Below are 15,924 nucleotides of genomic sequence, written 5' to 3'. Positions count from 1 at the left end.
AATTTGGTAAGACTCCTTCTTCACCTATTTTCCCAAATAGTCTATATAGTATTGGAATTAATTGTTCTTTAAATGTTTGATAGAATTGCATGTAAATCCATCTGGCCCTGGAGATTTTTTCCTAGGGAGTTCATCAATGGCTTGTTCAATTTCTTTTTCTGAGATGGGGTTATTTAAGTATTTTACTTCCTCTTCGGTTAATCTGGGCAATTTATATTTTTGTAAATATGTATCCATTTCACTAAGATTGTCAAATTTGTTGGCATATAGTTGGGCAAAATAATTCCTAATTATTGTTTTAATTTCCTCTTCCTTGGTGGTAGCTTCCTTTTCATTCTTGATACTAGTAATTTGGTTTTCTTCTTTCTTTTTTTAATTAAATTAACCAAAGGCTTATCTATTTTATTGTTTTTTCATAAAACCAGCTCTTAGTTTTATTTATTAGTTCAATAGTTTTCTTAATTTCAATTTTATTAATTTTTCCTTTGGTTTTCAATATTTCTAATTTGGTGTTTAGTTGAGGATTTTTAATTTGTTCTTTTTCTAGTTTTTTTTAGTTGTATGCCCAATTCATTAATCTCCTCTTTTTCTATTTTATTTATGTAAGCATTTAGAGATATAAAACTTCCCTAAGAACTGCTTTCGCTGCATCCCATAGGTTTTGGTATGTTGTCTCATTATTGTCATTCTCTTGAATGAAATTATTGATTGTTTCTATGATTTGTTGTTTGACCCAATCATTTTTTAGGATTAGATTATTTAGTTTCCAATTACTTTTTAGTCTATCTTTCCATGGCCCTTTATTACATATAATTTTTATTGTATCATGATCTGAAAAGGGTGCATTTAATATTTCTGCCTTTCTGCATTGGATTGTGAGTTTTTATGCCCTAGTACATGGTCAATTTTTGTGTATGTGCCATGTACTGAGAGAAAAAGTATATTCCTTTCTATCCCATTCAGTTTTCTCCAGAGGTCTATCATACCTAACTTTTCTAATGTTCTATTCACCTCCTTAACTTCTTTCTTGTTTTGTGGTTAGACTTATCTAGTGCTAGAGGGGAGGTTCAGGTCCCCCACTAGTATAGTTTTGCTGTCTATTTCTTCCTGTAACTCCCTGAACTTCTCCTGTAAGAATTGACATTTGCTTTGTCTGAGATCAGGATTGCTACCCCTGCTTTTTTTACTTCAGCTGACGCCTAATATATTCTGCTCCAGCCTTTTACCTTTACCCTGTATGTGTCACTCTTTTTCAAATGTGTTTCCTGTAAACAACATATTGTAGGATTATGGTTTTTAATCCATTCTGCACTCCGCTTCCGTTTTATGGGAAGTTCATCCCATTCACATTCACACTTATGATTACTATCTGTGTCTTTTTCTCCATCCTTTTTTCCCCTATTTATGCTTTTCTTTCTCCTTTTTCCTTTATCCCCTTCACTAGTGTTTTGCTTTTGACCACCGCCTCCTTCAGTCCCTTCCCCCTTTTATTATCCCTTTCCCTTTTCTTCCCCTTTATTCTTACTACTGCTTCCCTCCCTTCTTCCCCCCTCCCTTTTCTTTCCCCCTCCCTTTTCTTTCCCCTTTTCCCTCCCACTGCCTATAGGGCAAGTTAGATTTCTATACTTAATTGATTATATTGTGCCCTTCTTGAGCCTAATCTGATGAGAGTAAGGTTCAAATTTACCCTTGTCTGCCTCCTCCTTTTTCAGTACCTTTTCTAAGATTAGATTGATCCACTTATTTGGATCCATTTAACTTGATTAGATTTTTTTTTATCATCACATCAGAGTCAACTAATATCCACCCTCTTTATGTATACTCCTTTAACAAGGTGTAATAACAATACAGTTCTCAAGGGTTGCAAATCTCATATTCCCTTGTAGGGGTTTAAACAGCCTCCCCCCTTATTAACAGCATATTGTATCCTTCTGTCCCATTTACCTTTTTAAGTCCTTCTTGAGTCCTGTACTTGAAGATCAAATTTTTGTTGAGCTCTGGTCTTTTTATCAGGAAAGTTTGGAAGTCTCCTATTTCGTTGAATATCCACCTCCTCCCTTGAAAAATGATGCTCATTTTTGCTGGGGAATTAATCCTTGGCTGCATTCCAAGCTCCTTTGCCTTTTGGAATATCATGTTCCATGCCCTGCGGTCTTTTAACGGAGAAGCTGCAAGGTCCTGTGTAATCCTGACTGTGGTTCCATGATATTTAAATTCTTTCTTTCTGGCTGCTTGCAGCACCTTCTCTTTCATCTGGTAATTTTGGAATTTTGCTATTATATTTCTTGGTGTTGTCAGTTTGCGATCTCTTTTAGGTGGTGATCGGTGGATTCTTTCTATGGTTATTTTCCCTTCTGGTTCTAGGACTTCTGGGCAGTTTTCCTTTATGATTTCCTGAAAGATACTGTCCAGGTCTCTTTTTTCATCATGATTTCAGGTAGTCCAATAATTTTAAATAGTCTCTCCTGAGTTGATTTTCCAGGTTGGTTGTTTTACTGATGAGGTATTTTACATTTTCATCAATTTTTTCATTTTTTTGTTTCTGTTTGACTGATTCTTGCTCTCTCATAGAGACATTAGTTTCCATTTGTCCAATTCTAGTTTTTAACAGATTGTTTTCTTCTGTTAGTTTTTGTACTTCCTTCTTCAACTGGCCAATTGTGTTTTTTAGGGACTTGTTTCCTTCAGCATACTCTTCTGTTAGGTTTTGTACTTCCTTCTTCAACTGGCCAATTGTGTTTTTTAGGACTTGTTTCTTCAGTGTATTTTTTTTCCAACTGGCCAATTGTATTTTTGAAGGACTCTTTTACCTCTCTCATTTCACTATTAAAATCCTTCTTGAGCTCTTCTAAGAAGGCTTTTTGAGCTTCAGACCAGTTCATATTCCCTTTTGTTGTTGCAGATGTGGGTTTGTTGACAATGTTGTCCTCTTCAGAATTTCTGTCTTGATCTTCACTCTTCTGGTAATATGAGTCTATGGTATGTTTCTTTTTACTCATGGTGTTTCCTTATTCCCTGGCCTTTAAAGAGATTGAGCTCTCCTGCTGGGGAACAGAGGGTACTGACCCAAGCTTCTTGTGTTGGGAGCCTAGGTCTTGGGTCACTGGCTTTGCGTTCTGGGGCCTCTTATGCTGGGATTTGGAAGCTGTAGGTTTCTGGCAGCTTACCTTGTATTGGGCTAGAATCAGCAAGGCTGGAACTTTCAGGCAATTCTAGGTTGCCTGCTTTTCCTTTCCTTTAGCTTTCTTCCGCTCCTTTTAGATGGCTTCTGCAGGATGTTTATCTACCTAGGGCCCCCTGCAGTGTTGTCTCCCTCGGTTCTGCTAATGCACCAGGAGATTCCTTTGCAGTGGAGTGCTGAGGTTCCTGGTGGTTTTCTGAGCTGGTTTCCACCGGTTCCCCCACCCTCACTGAGGCACTCAGAGGTCCAGGTGTTGGTGTTTGCCTGCTCTACCACCTGGGCTTCAGGATTTCTTCACAATTGGAGGAGTCTTCCAGCTCACCTAGTGTTGAGTTGGAATCAGCAAGACTGGGGCTTTAGGAAGCCTTTAGGTTGTTTTCTTCACCTCCTTTCACATGAATGCGGCAGGGTACTTATCCCTGTGGGGCCCCTTGTTTTTGCTGAGGCAATGAGAGAGCCGTTTGCTGGGCTACTGCACTGATGCTCCTTGTCTTCTATTTCAGGTGTTCCAGGGTTTTTTTTTTTCCTGGGCTGATATTTTCTGGGTTTGCAGAGGTTGATAGGGGAGAGTGAGAGCGACTACCTTTTCACTCCGCCATCTTGGCTCCCGGAAGTGGAAATCCATTCTGGTTCTTTTTGAGAACCAACCACCACCACCACCACCAATATCGCTTGCTGACTGTGTGACTTTGGGGAAGTTATATCCCTTCTCTGAGTATCAGATTCTTCATTTATAAAGCAAGGGTAATAATGCCTGTACTACTTAACTTATAGAATTGTGAAGAAAGTGCTTTATAAATCTTAAAGTGGTATAGAAATGCCAGTTATTGTTGATATTGTTAATATTATTATCATTATTAGTCTTAATAGTAAATGATAGCAACAGAACTAGAGTCCAGATGTCATCCTAAGGTAAAACCACTTTTCACTACTCTACAGTGTCTCTCATAATAATCTTTTACATTTGTATTGTCATTACCAGCTGATGCTCATCAACTCTGTGCAGAAGGAGGTGGGCTTGAAAAGCCATTGACTCCCAGCAGTCTTTGAGCAAACAAAACATCTTTCTCTGTTCCTTACCTGTAAAGCTTATGCTTTGTTTGTGTTTTGAAAGTGCCAAGCAATAATTATACGTGCAGAAAACGCAGGCTAGCCTTCCTTCTAGAGAAGAAGGTGAGAGGGTTAGGGGCATAAATCCTTCCTAATTTGTCAAAGAAAGAACACTTTCCTGGGAAGAGTAGAAGCTGTTCAAGAATAACTTTCAAGAAGAAAAGAAAATGTAGTTACCCATTAAGATTGACATCTATTCCTGGCCATATTTTGTAACTGAGTTTTAAAAGGGTGGTTATGAGAACTTAGAAGGAAAGATAATGACCACCGAGAGCCATCCTGCTCACCAAGAACATTTCCTGTTTTTCTTTTTCTTTCCTTTCTTTTTTTTTTTTACAAAATTAATAAACTAGTAGATTAAGGAAATGTACAGATACACTATATCTGTATTTTGGAGTGGTTTGCCATTCCTTCTTCAGCTCATTTTTACAGATGAGGAAAACTGAGATAAATAGGGCTAAGTGACTTGCCCAGGGTCACATACCTAGTAAGTGTCTGAGGCTAGATTTGAACTCAGGAAGATGATTTTTTTGACTCCAGCCTGGCACTCTATCCACTGTGCCACCTAGCTGCCCTCAGAAACAACAACAACAAAATATTTATATTTTTAGCAATGTGAGAACAAAGTCTTGCACAAATATTTTGTGTATGAGATGGAGAAATTTGGGTTGTATGACAGCATTGTGAGATTAATTCTACATTTGTTCAATGACTGGGTCTAAAGAATGGTGATTAAAGGATCAATATCAATGTGGAGAACAGTCTCCAGTGAATGTTCTGGATATTGGTCTTTTGTCCTGTGGTGTTCAGCATTTTATTAATTATTTAAGTGAAGGCATAGCTCACATGGTAATCAAATTTGTGAATGTCGCAAAGCCCAGAGGGATAGCTCACATGTCTGGTAATAATTGGGATCCCAAAAATTCTCAAAAGCTAAGACAGTAGACCAAATATGTATAATAAGATTAATTTGGGTAAATGGTAAGTCTTTGAACTTGGGCTAAAAAATGAACTAACTGTTCAAGTGGAGAATGGAGGAGATGTGGCTAGATAATAGTTCATATGACAAACATGTTGGGATTTTAGTCAATTATAATCAATAGGTGAGTCAACAATATAACATGAGAAGCCACAAATTTATCTAGTTTAACTAATTTATCAGAAAGAATTAACACTTTCCTGGAAGAACAGAAGCTGTTCAAGGACAAACTTTTCAAGAAGAGGAAAAATGAATTTACCCATTAAGAACGACACTCTACTCTGCCTTGCTCTGACCACATGGGATATTATATCCCAAATGTAATCCCATGATGTTTTTAGTGATCATTTGATTGGTATCTCTAATTGGATAATTTTATCTGTAAATAATATATTGAATTAGCATTTCAGGTCCTATCCAAACTTAAAATTTTATGATTCAAAATTTGTCCTACAGATTTATATGGCAATTAAAATGATTGTTCTTAATTAATGAATCACACTAGGTTAATGAATTATACAAGCAGGAGCAGTGAAAGAAAGAACACTGAACCAGGAATCACTGGACCTGAGTTTGATTCCTGACTATTGCAACCTGGGCAAATTGCTTACAATTTTCTGGAACTTAGTTATTTCATGTGTAAAATGTGGGGACTGAATTAGATGATCTCTAAAGTTCCTTCTAGTTCTATATTTCTGATGCTATGAACTGAATAAAATGAATTGAAAACTAGTGTTAAAATGAATCTTACTGAAAAGCCATAGAACAACAGTAATACTTGGCATTATGGTGGCTCAACGGGTAGAGTTCTGGGCCAGGAGTCAGGAAGATGCATCTTCATGAGTTCAAATCTGGCCTCAGACACTCCCAGGGTGTGTGACCCTGGGAATGTAATTTAACTCTGTTTACCTCGGTTCTTCACCTATAAAATGAGCTGGAGAAGGAATGGCAAACCTTTCCAGTATCTTTGCCAAGAAAACCCCAATGGGGTCATGAAGAGTTGGACATGACTGAAAAACAATTGAAGAACAATAGCAAATGGAATAATGAAAGGGAGATATACTTATCAAAGTAGACGTTGACACTGTCTAATCCAGTTTGCCTCACTTTCCTTCTCTGTCAAATGGGGATAACAATAGTACCTGTCCTCCATGGTTGTTATGAGGATTAAATGAGATAATATATGTAAAGTGTTTTGCAAACCTTAAAGCACTATATGATGCTAGTTATTATTATTATTATTACACTTTATACTTCAATATTCAATAGATTCATGATCATATTGAGGTTACTACCTCCAACAAAGCAGATCAGAAGCCACCTATAGCTTCTCAAACTGTGTGACTAATGTCTTTGCATTAACTGTTCACAGGAAGTGTGTTCAACATACTGGGGACCTTCCTCTTCATCTCTTGATATTATGTGAGTATCAGTGTGGCACATTGGATGCCCATCTTTTGTTCCTCACTATAAGACCAGTCTATTTTCTTTCTTGGTCATACGTTTCCCTGATATCTCTGAAATTGCTTTTATACCACAGAGGCATTTATGTTGTGTAGTGGATAAGTGCTGGACCTGGAGCCTAGAAGACTTGAGTTCAAATCTGGTCTCATAATCTTACTAGGTACATGACCCTAGGCAAGCCACTTAACCACTGTCTGCTTTAGTTCCCTCAACTGCAAAATGGCGATAATAATGGCACCAATCTCCTAGGGTCATGGTGAGGATTAAATAATATAGTATTTGCAGAAAAGCACTTAGCACAATGCCTGGCACATAGAATATAAATGCTTATGTTCTCCCCCCCCCATCATTTTATGCTTTAGCTCATTGAAAATACTTCACAATTTTAGGATAACAATAAACTACGTGCAGATGTTAAAAGGATACAGAATTTTTTGTTGAAATCATTTGGGTCCTAAATCCTATTCAATAAATGCATATGTGTATGTATGTGTATATATGTGTATATGTGTGTATATATATATGTGTATGTGTATACATATATACATATATATGTATATACACACACACACATATATCACATATATATTGAACTCCTACTATAGGCAAGGTGCCACAGTATATGCATTGCAGGGGTTACAAAGAAGATCATGACATGGTTGATACCTTCCTTAATAGTGCCTACAATTTAGTTGGTGAGATTTATGTATATATGTATGTATAATATGTGTGTATCTGGGAGAGAGAGAGAGAGAGAAGAGAGAGAGAGAGAGAGAGAGAGAGAGAGAGAGAGAAGGGGGAGGAATAGAGAGCTTGCCTAGGAATAAAGAAGATCTGGGTTAAAGTCCCATCTCTGACACATTCTGATTGTGTGACCTTGTATTAATGACAAAAGTCTTAATTTAACCTTTTGGTGCTCTCTAAGACTACAAAGTTGCATGGAAGGGGCTGACCTGCATTGCATTAGAAATTTTTTTCACCATTGAAATCATAGATCTAGTCCCCATCTCTATGTTTAGTATGTATATATAATTACGCTTATTAACTTACACAAAACAAGTAAAATGTAAGGTTGAATATAAAGTACAAGAAGAAAGATGCAAAGTGCTAAATTACACATAGAAAATGAATAGTAAAATGAACCACATCTGAGTCCAAGTACCATATTTGGTAAATGGGGTAAGGAATTTTGAAAATTAAATCACTTAATAGAGGCAAGCTCTAATTTACAAAAACTCATTCACAGGTGTACTGTTTGGAACTTGGAGGTAATTTTCTTAGAGAAATTATATTATAAAGTCTAAAAACTCAACTTAACCAGTAATGGAACTGAAACCCAGTACTGTATGTTTGCAATATAAAAATTGAAAATCATATCATTGTTGTGTGTTTATATGAGAGAATATTACTTGAAAGGAATAAATTGAGCTTTGAATGGTGAAAGACAAAGGAGAAGGCTGAAGGTAGGGTGGGAATGGTACGATCAGTGTGTTCTTGATTCCTCCAGAGAGGGAAGAAAAAGCAAGGTAGGAAATGGTGTTGGGTTAGCTAGTCCCCACACTCGTCACTAGGTGGCACCATGAGTCCAGGTCAGCTTGGCTGCAGTTAGGAGCATGCCTAGGGGTAAGGATAACAGTCTTCCTTGAAAAGGTTAAGGTAGGAGAGGCCATTTGCCACCAGAAATTCATAAGTATAGAGCATTCAAAAGGCTAGTATTTGTTATTTGGAAACATCTGTAACTGGAGCATCTACTATCAAAATGACCAGCATCTTAAGCCACACTGAATGACAACTTTCAAAATAAATATATATTTTCTAACATAATATTTTGTTATTTAAAAAAGAAGCAAAATAACAAGTATATTGTTATTCTCCTGTTTGATGCTTCGTGGAAATGATCGCGAATTTTTGAAGGCTGAACTTGGAGCACAAATACTGGCAGGTCCTACAGCTATGAAAAGGTTTTGGTGATAAGAATAAGGACACACTGCACAGAGAGTCTTAACAAGAGAAGATGATGACTTTTTTAAAGTGATGACTTTTTTGGCCATGATAAGCCACAGAACACAAAAATGCAAAAAAAAAAAAAAAGAGACTATGATCTTGCATACTTTCCTTCTTCTTCTATGACATTAGAGACAGAGTGACAAAAAAAGAGCAGGGAGGGTTAAGGGTCTTGCAACTTTTAAGTGCAACATGAATTTAACTCCTGATATTCTTACTCGCATAATAGATGACACAGTGGATAGAGCACTGCATTTGGAGTCAGGAAGATCTAGGGAAGAATACAAAGGTAAAGACATTGATTCTAGTCAATGCCATTTCTTAGAGAAATTTAACTGATGGAAACTTGTCAACAAAAAGAGAAATCTAAAAAAGGATAGAAACCATTTAAATTGGTCAATTTTCAATATTTCTATCCTGTCAGATGGGCACAAAGGGCCTGGGAGTGGCAACACTTCCTCTATCATTGGTCATGTTCCCAGTCCAGCCCTCATAACTGTTATCTGGGGAGACAATTCCTGTGGACAAGGGGCCAGATATCTCCCTGCAACTGGAAATCAACTTCTGCATGCAAGGCAGGCAAATCAGAGTAGCTGAAGCAACTTGGCACTCTACCGGGGGGGGGGGCGCGCGTGGATAGGAGACAGTATATGCCAGACAAGTCAGATCACCACCACCGTTTTGGCCACCATCTTTTCTCAGATTCTGATGGAGACATGATGGGACCTTGAACCCAAGAACCTTAGAAATAGCGATGCTTATAGCCCAGTGCCCCCAGAAATCTTCTTGGGAAGCATCTGTTGTGGAGATACAGTCTGATAACTGCTCTTGCAGGTGCTACAATCATAGCTACTGAAAATCCATAAAAGCAAGTTCTTGCCACCAAAGTTCTTGCCACCAAAGTTCTTGGCACTGTCAAATGGTTCAGTGTCAGAAGGCATACATCTTTGCCCCTGTGCCTAAGAATCCTGGAACTGACTTGTAGCTGAAAAGTTCTACCTATATTGTCTCCCCCATTAGATTGTAAGTTCTTTGAAGGAACTGTCTTACTTTTCTATTTGTATTCCCAGCACTTAGCAAAGTGCTTTATACATAGCAAATACTTAATAAATCCATCCATCCATCATCCATCCATCCAATCCATCCATCCATCCATCCATCCATCCATCCATCCTTTCATCCATCCATTCATTCTTGCCAATAAGAGAAATGTCAGCTGAAGTTAGCATTGGTTTAGAGTAAAAGCTCATTTGCAAAATATTGAGGAGGAAGGAAAGGATGAAAAATTATAGGAAATGTCCTTTAATAAAAGAGCAAAAAGAAGTTGAAGGGAAAATTAGTGTTCAGGGGATTTTGGCTATAATAGTTTAGTTCTACAATGATTTGTGTTCATTGGTGATAAGACTGAAGGCAGCACATTTATAGTAAGTCACCTCAGTACCCAATATGCCATGAGAAGATTTACCAGTGGCTCTTTAAAAAAATGGAACTTGAAAGCTAGAACCATATTTGCATGAATATATATATGTCCGTATTTTTGTATCTATCTATCTATCTATCTATCTATCTATCTATCTATCTATCTCTATCTATCTATCTATCTATCTATCTATCTATCTATCTATCTATCTGTCTATCTATCTATCTGCTGAGTGGCACAGTGGATAGAATACCTGGTGTTAAGTTAGGAAGACTCATCTCCTGAGTTCAAATCTAGCCTTAGACACTTACCAGCTATGTGACCCTGGGTAAGTCATTTATCCCTGTTTGCTTTAGTTTCCTCATATATAAAACGAGCTGGAGAAGGAAATGGCAAACCACCTCAGTATTTTTGCCAAGAAAACCCTAAATGGGGTCACGAAGAGTCAGACACGACTGAACAAAAGAAATATATGTACACACACACACACACACACACACATATATACATACACACATATATATATGTACACACGTATATACACATATAAAATTTATGGTGGAGGCAAGAGAATTTTTTTCTTATTAATTTATTTTAAACTTAAATAGAGAAACTTAAATACAAATTAAGTAAATAAAAAGAAACTTATTTTAAACTTCACAAAGAAGGCTCATCTTCATGATCTCAAAGCTGGCCTCAGACACATTAACTGTGTGAATCTAGGCAAATCACTTAACCCTTTTTGTCTTAGTTTATTATCTGTAAAATAAGTTGGAGAAGGAATACTCCAGTATCTTTGCCAAGAAAACACCAAAATGGGGTCACAAAGAGTCAGACATGACTTGAACAACAACAATCTTAGACAACAGATTATTGCAAACAGATATTGAGCTGGGCTTAGAATTGAGTAGAGGGGAGAAATTGGGTTAGACTGCATTCGGCAAATTACATAGTGCTTTCTCTCTCTGTTTTTATTATTATTATTATATTTTGGTTTTCTATCTACTTTATTTCTGAATATATCTCTTCTTCCTCATTTCTCCAGGATGCCACACCTTGTAATGAAGAACAATAAAAGAGGGAAAAATTAGCTTAGAAAATTAAAACAGAAAGCATAGGTAGGCAGCATGGAATAGAGAAAAAAGCATTGGTTCTGGAGTCAGAGGTTTTGAGTTCATAGACTCTTTCTCATGTTTACTACTTCTCTGACTTTGGATGTCACTTAACTAAACTCCATGGACCTCCTTTCCTCTGTTTCCAACACTGTAAAATGAAGGTGTTGAGGGTGTTGATTAGATGATCTCTAAAGTTCCTTCCAATTATAGATCTATGATCTAGCAGTGGAGTCTGAGGGTGTATACAGTGTCCCACACCTATAGTCCTTTACCTTTGCTGAGAAATTCATAGTGTTTTGAAGGATTCCCAAACTGCTTGTTGCTGCAAAAGCCAAGCTACCTTATTCTAAATTTAGTTTTGCATTTTCCAATGAACAAAAAACCTCTATGTTCTCTCTACCTCACTGAAAAAAAAAGAAAAACAAAATCTTCATAATAAATATACATAGTCAAACAAAAGAAAAATCTAGTCGTCTCCAAAAATTTATGTCTTATTTTGTACCTTGAGTCCATCATCTCTCTGACAGGAGGTGAGTAGCATGCTTCATCATCATTAGCTCTCTGGAATTGTCTTTGGTCATTTATTGCATAGGAATTCTTAAGTCTCTCCTAGTTGCAAAAGCTCATCTTTTTATACCAATATTCTCTTGATGATGCTACTTGGCAGCAGTTTATGGAATAACACCATATCAGAAAAAGTTAGAATTGAAGGAACCCCTAAAGGATAAGGGAAAACTACAAGCTGGGTATAATAAGCCAGAATACTGTATATTACTAGTGATGAGTTGTATGCAAGAAGAGATATCAAGGAAATAATCAAGGACCCATATCAAAATGTGAGATAGTCATGTACAAAGAATGAGAAGCTAATAGCCTGAATTCTTTATTATCATTCCTGAAATATTTAAAGAAAGAGGAAGGACTCCAGAACCTTGAGTAGAACGCCTATTGAGAATTTATTAAAAAGCCTGAACAAGACAAGGCAAGGTATGGAGGGGTTGCAACCTGAATGAGTGAAGCACTCATACATCCCAGTGAGACTGTGGAGCCATTGAAATGTCATGGAAATGTACTGTTATTCTGGGCTATCCAGCAAAGCTTCTGTCAGATGTGGATGACTGCATCACTTATAACCAAGTACCCCCCATTTTCCTTTGTTAAATGTTGAATGAGAGATTTTATGCACATCATGCAGATTTCCTGATTCCCCTGCAGACATTAATGTGCTTAAAGGTCAATGGAATGGTGTGTGTTGTGGGAGATTATAATATAAGGCATTTTAAAAATATAGATTTGACAGGTCTTTTGCAAGCTTCATTGTCTACAATGTAATGCTTAGTTTTAGCAAGATTAATATAGCCACAAAAGAAATCATTACCAGTACTTTGACTACTGAATGGTTCCTTAGCCTTCCGTAACGCCAAATTCATACTAAGCAAGGTGCGGGCATTTCAGGAGCACTTACGATATAACTAAGTTCCATGAAATTATGGTGTTTAAGCAGCAAAACAAGATCCAGGAGAAGTGTTTTGCCACGATGTCCCTCCAAGTGGTACAGTGTTTACTGATTCCCCCCAAGAAATGCCAGTGTTCAACATGATTGCTTGGTGTTGCGGCAACGAGGATATCTAGGAAGGAGCATTTGTAATTCCTGAAACAGGAAGATATTCTCTAGAATGGGAAATGCAGGGGTCACTTCTAATGTAATAGATATTGACACAGAACCACAAAACAACTTTAAGGTTTACATATCACTCAAAGAGATTGGATTAGATCCAGAAAATGAAAAGAGGTCTTCTATTACAGTCTAAAAAAAATCATAAGGCTGTTTGGTGCATCAAAAGCATATAACGTCTGCCTTCTTTGGAAACTCAGTGTTCATAAAGGCAAAAGGTTCTGTGTCACTCCCAGCAAAGTATTACTACTGTTTTCAGCCTAATTGCCCTAAAGAACTCAATACGAATAGTGTAGCAGAATGTGAAACAATTCACAGAAGGTACTCAAAGAACAAGTGTGAAAAAGGAATGTCCCAAATAGCACGCATTCCTTTGCAGAGCTGAATCCGTTTCTCGTCAGGTGTTTTAATACTCCTTGCTTAAATCCAGAAAGGTTGCCATTGTTTTTTAAAAGCACATTTTATCAGTTATTATTATTGTTGATTATAATTTAATGTATATGTTGTATGATATTGAATATATGCATTTCCTTATAACATTCAAAATCTGTATATCTATATACTATATAGAAATATATATTGATCTATATCTTTCTCTACTTTATCTACATCTCTCTCTCTCTCTCTGTCCCATCTCTATCTTTTCTAGTCTTGTACCCTCTCTAAGGAGAGCAGTGTAGCTAGCCAGTGGCCCCTTCTCCTGATCCCTTCCAGGCAGGAACCAAAGTGTTCTTTAAAGAGGGATAAGCAACATGCCAGAGATATCAGTTCATTCCTCCCCATGAGCTGCATTTAGACAAAACCCATGTGGACATAAACATAACTGATGTGAGCAATATATGCGTCCTATACTTGCAGCATCCCTGTGATTTCATTGTTATTGTTAGGATTTCCATCTGGAAAAACAGGTAAACTGGTTATGTAGCAAGAGTGATAGATAAAGATGGATAGCCTACCTCTGGTGCTGGTATTCCCTAAATATACAAAGGACTAGAAACAGGAATCCAGTTCTTTGGGCTGGATTTCTGTAGAGGTTTTATGGGAGGTCATACTGGTTGTTTGACCTTTATCAAATTGCTTAACTTTTCAGTGCCCCCAGGAATCTCTCTAAGGTGATAAATTACTTAGAAGGTGTGATTTACATTTCCCCATCTAAGAATTCTCTATCAGTGAAATCACAGGCTATACTAAAGAAATATGAGATGTGGTTATTTTAAAGTCTAGCCCGTAAGTGTATTATTTGGTAGAGTGGATCAGAAAGGGATATTCCCTAACATTACCAAAATTACTTTGTATTTTATGTGTATATATTTTCTGTTAATTTATTTGTATACATGCTTTTCCTCTAGTAAAATGTAAGCTCCTTGTAGGCAGAGGATTTTTTTTTTGTCTTGTCTCGCCACTGCCTTAGAATAGTGCCTAGAACATGGTAAGAGCTTAATACATTGAACTGAATTGATTTAAAATGTTTTGTAGGTCCTAATGAGTTTTAATACAAAAGAGACCCTTTTGACTTAGAAAATCACATATTAACATTGTCTATGTTCTGTTGTATTTTTATTTATTTTGTTAAATATTTTCCAATTACATTTTAATCTGGTTAGCTGCACTGGGAATGTACAGTGCAGCCTGTAGGCTGGATGTTTGATACCTCTGGCCTAGACCACTGACAAGTTAAGTGACTTTCTCAGGGTTTCACAGCCAGCACCAGGACTTTAGCAAGATCTTCCTGTCTACAAGAACTTCCTGGCTCTAAAACCAACTTCCTAGCCAACATTACATCTATAATGTCATTCTGCATCCCTATCCTGTGATACTGTATGACATTTGGCTTAACTCATCAGCCTTTCTGACTATGGTTTTTTATGTAAATTTATTTTTTTCCTTCCCTTTCTTCCCCCCTAGAGATGGTTACCATTAGACACAAATATGTGTGTGTAAGTATATGTGTGTATATATATATATGTATACACAACACCACACATATATGTATGTAAAAATCATTCTATTCATACTTCTGTTTATCAGTTCTTTCTCTGGATGCAGATAGCATCTTCCTTCATATGCCCTTGTAGTTAATTTGGGTATTGATAATAATCAAAATGACTTATTTGATCAAAGTCATTCTTAAAACAATATTGCTGTTACTTTATATGATGTTCTCTTGTTTCTGCTCATTTTGCTCTTTGTTATTTCGTGCAAGTCAATCCATGTTTTTGTAAGATCGCCAAACTCATCATTTCTTACAGCACAGCAGTATTTCATGACAATCACATACCACAACCTGTTCAGCCATTCTCCAATTGATGGGCATTCCCACAATTTCTAGTTCTTTGCCATCACAGAGAGGGTTGCTATAAATCTTTTAGAACTTATAGGTTCTTTTTTCTTTTTCCCTAATCATCTTTGAAAATAGATCTAGTAGTGGTATTGCTGGGTCAAAGGTACAGGCAGTTTAATAACTCTTTGGGCATAACTCCACATTGCTCTCCAATTACAGCAGTTCACAATTCCAACAATGAGTTAGTGTCACATATTTCCACATCCCCTAGAACACTTACTTGTCTGATTGTGTTTTAAGAAAAATGCTATCCATTCTTTAATTTCTAAAAGTCTTTTTCCTATAATGGTCCACATTATCAATTGAAATAGACAAATTTTAGATGGTATCTTAAGAAGAGCATGCTAGTTCTTTGGCTGTGTAGACCTAAACAGAATGCTGATGTGTTAATTAACTTCTGCCATAAGGAATCTTGATAAAAGTAGTAACCTTGCCTTCTGAGCTCTAAATAGCTGTAGGACTATGGAGGATTGTAAATGCCTGGAAATTCCTGCTGGATTGAGATAAACAAGTTGATTTGAATCAATTCTTGTAGAGTTACAATGAGAAGAATTAATGATGAAGGTTTTAGTGGTGTTGGTGTAATTATCTGGACAGCTAGTTATGTGGAAGCTTGACTTTCTTCTTAGTTAAAG

The sequence above is a fragment of the Phascolarctos cinereus genome, unplaced genomic scaffold (genome assembly GCF_003287225.1).
Source record: "Phascolarctos cinereus isolate Bilbo 61053 unplaced genomic scaffold, phaCin_HiC Scaffold_4;HRSCAF=312, whole genome shotgun sequence".
Taxonomy (NCBI): Eukaryota; Metazoa; Chordata; class Mammalia; order Diprotodontia; family Phascolarctidae; genus Phascolarctos; species Phascolarctos cinereus.
Note: the sequence above shows the minus strand (reverse complement) of the source record.